The sequence below is a fragment of the Micropterus dolomieu genome, linkage group LG17 (assembly GCF_021292245.1).
Source record: "Micropterus dolomieu isolate WLL.071019.BEF.003 ecotype Adirondacks linkage group LG17, ASM2129224v1, whole genome shotgun sequence".
In the NCBI taxonomy this organism is placed as follows: Eukaryota; Metazoa; Chordata; class Actinopteri; order Centrarchiformes; family Centrarchidae; genus Micropterus; species Micropterus dolomieu.
The window spans coordinates 37,296,220-37,299,817 of record NC_060166.1 but is presented as its reverse complement, the minus strand read 5'-3'; positions in this window follow the sequence as shown (position 1 = coordinate 37,299,817).

Genomic DNA, 3,598 nt, shown 5'->3' with positions numbered 1-3,598 from the left:
AACCATTTCACAGTGAGAAAGAAAAGGGGTTTCTGTAACAGGCCTGTAGCCACTTTCTACCTGAAACATTTTCACTTCTCAGCATTCTTAAAGCTCGGCTGCCTTTGTCTTAACTGACAGAAGTATGAAACCTTTCTGCTAGTTTTAACATTTTCAATCTTTACTTTGACTCGGAGGTCAGTTTTAGAAGCTTTTGATGTTTTAACAGTGAGTAGCAAAAACATTACATTAGGAGGAGCCACCGAAAACATTACATTAGTGGAAACATTTGAGCCGTATGACTTCAGAGGAGACTGAGGAATCCTGTCTACCAGAAATACAGCAATAACATTTTTTTACAGTACGTTTGTCTGCATGGAAATGCTGAAATGTGTCAACAGCAAATATCTTTCAGGGGAAAACAGCACAACAATATCATGAATTATTCTAGCAAACAAACCTGACAAAGAGTGGATGTGGCTCACCTCTCCTCAGGGTGTTTGGTTTCACATCGAAGAGAAAACTGAAAACACACTGGAATCAAAAGATTTAGCCAATGGAGTGAAATAATTCCACTTGTTCCCAGTTCAGCTTCACTTGTTTTGTTTTGTATCTACTAATAACAGCACAGCAGGCCGCGGCAACATTAAAAAAATAATCAAGAGATATGACAAGAACACTCACTGTCTGATTGTTTTGTTGGTTTGAAGAAAATCAGATTTTACAACTCAAACATGAAAAGTTGAACCTGAAGAGTTGCTGACGGTTCAGCTCAGTAGAAAATAAATCAGCAGGTTTCACTTGTTGGTGTTTGGGAGTTTGTCAGTAAATGTGTCTCGTGTCCAGGTTGATGGTGTCAGCTGCTGACTCTCCTCCGTCCATCTTGTCTCTGCTGAACCACTGACACAGAACTTTAACACCTTCTGTCTGCCAATGGCTGCAGAGACCAACACGTCATCACGTTGTCAGTGTGACGGATTGCAGCAGCATCACACAGCAAAACTAAGAATCTAAGTTTGTAACTTTTCTCTGCACATGTAAATACTGTTTCATCTCGTGTCGGGCACAGACCTGGCACATTGCAAATATTTGTTGTTGATTGTTGATCTTTGTTGTTGTATATTTTTATGTTGTCAGTTTATATATTTATAGGTACACAATATTCTCTTCCGTTGCGTTACTTCTGCACGGCACAGACCCAGAATAATGCACATGTATATATCTGCAACGTTGTTCTTCTATTCCATATTTATATATTTCTACATTTATTTATGTCAACTGTATGTTTGTCTACGTGTAGCACCTTATCACCACAGCAAATTCCTCGTATGTGTAAAACACTACTTGGCAATAAAGTTCCTTCTGATTCTGATTCACTTCCTAAGACCAGAGTTAAAATTCAACAGTGTGAAGCCTTTCAGGTGTAAAGGTTAAAGATGTTGATGATTAATCCCACAAATCACTAATTAAAGCCCGCACATTCCCTAAAATTGACTTTATTGTGACTGAAGGACCTAAAATTATAGTGTTGCTGTTGCTATGATTAGTTAGCGAGGACCACCCTGGGTGTTATCTGTTTTTGCCTTGGTTTCTTGCCAGACTGTTTGAACAATATTAGAGTGGAATACAACTATCTATTAGGCTACGTTTGATAAACACCAACAGGCAACAATTATTATAAAGTGCAGCGTATTCTAAGTCAACCAACTGAAATTGAACAAAGAAAAAATAACAATTTCCTCCTTAAAGGACTCAGCTGGGAATATGACTCATAACCCAGAAGAAATAAACAATACATTTAGAGATATTTATAAAAAGTTATATACATCACAAATTGATCCATCTAGCTCTAGCATTTCTGAACAATATAGATTTGCCAAGGTAAGATAATGAACATATCAGGGCTCTGGATTCACCTGTTCTATTTTGTATAGGCTTCGCCCTCTAGGGCTATTGCTATTGGGTTTACTCCTTCCGCGCGCCTGCGCGGCACTAAGAATTTTAGTCTACACCCACCCACAGCGTGGGCCACTCCTACGTCCGCATCTTGTATATATACAATGGTGAGACCCAGCCATCGGCTCCCATTTTTCTTCAGCACTGAGCTGTATAAAGAGCAGAAGATTTGTCTAACGAGCAAAGATTTTCCAGCCGGAAACAAGAAGAACGATCGTCTTCCAGCAAGCCGGCCAGAACGGGGCGAATCTGCCACAAGGGCTACATCGTGCTGGGTGATCTCCGTCCCCGCTGCAAGGGGGTGGAGTGTGTGCGCCAGGGAGACTGGCTCTCTTCCATTAACCTGAAGGACGCGTACTTTCATGTGTCCGTCATTCCCGGACACAGGAAGTTCTGCGGTTTTCATTCCAGGGCGCCCAGTACCAATACAACCGCCTGCCCGTCGGTTACTCCCTGGCCCCGCGCACTTTTTCCAAGTGTGTCGAGACAGCCCTGGAGCTGCTGCAGTGGTTTGGCATCAGGGTCCTACTTTACCTGGACAACCTGCTGCTGCTGCTGGCGCCGTCCCAGGACGAAACGGTGATGCAGACAGCCCAGCTAGTCGTACACCTGTCTTACCTGGGCTTCACGGTGAACTGGAAGAAGAGTGCTCCCCTCCCCTCCCAGAGACTCACCAACCTTGGCGTGGTACTGGACTCCTCTCTCCGGAGAGCGTTGCTCTCTCAGGAGAGGGTGAATGCTCTGATGGAGCTGCTCCGCCATGTTGTCCCACGAGCGGCGGTGGCAGCTCTGTTGGTCATGACGCTCCTGGGCCTCATGTTGGTGGCTCACGTGGTGGTTCCCCTGGGCCTTCTCCACATGAGGAGTATCCGCCTGCGTGTCGACCCGGTGAAACAGAGACGGCGCCCTTTGACGGCGTCCCCTGTCTGTGGCCCCGGATCTGGCCTACTGGCGGGACCCCCTCTCTCTCTCGGTCGGGGTCCCCCTGGGCAGGGTCACGTCCCACATCTCGGTCTTCACAGACGCCTCCCTGATGGGCTGGGGCGGGACCTGCCTCTCTCAGGTGGTGGGCGGAGGCCTCTCCACATGAGCTCGCTGGAGCTTCTCACGGTGTGGAGGGTGATCCCCCACTTCCCCTACAGAGAAGTGCATCAATCGATGCTGGTCGCACAAAGTTTACAACGGAGGACAATGTTCTTTGCATCTTAGACTGTGACACAATAATGGCAATAACGTTACTTACAGCTATCGAAAATACCTTCTTCTCTTCCCTTAGCTTTTTGGCTAACAACGGACCTTAACAGTATAAGGTCCGGCGCCGCTGACCTGCAGCGAGGTCGCGCATTCACGTCAGGGATGGTGCGTTCAGTAGCGCAGAGTTACTTGGCTTAGTAACTGTAATAATATAACTTTTTTGTAAATAGTAATCCGTTACATTACTCTTTACTGGGAAAAGTAAAATTGCAGTATTACTGCCCAACACGTTACGTACCACTAATGCGCAAGAGCATCTGTGGTACACACTGCGCTGGTGTGGAATTGCCAGCTGAACGCAAACGAACATCCTTGTTGATACATGGAAAGGAAGAAAACTCATGTCAGCTAATAGATGTCCTCAAATCCTTTCCATTTCACTTGGCCAGCTCCTGTACTCCCCCCCCCC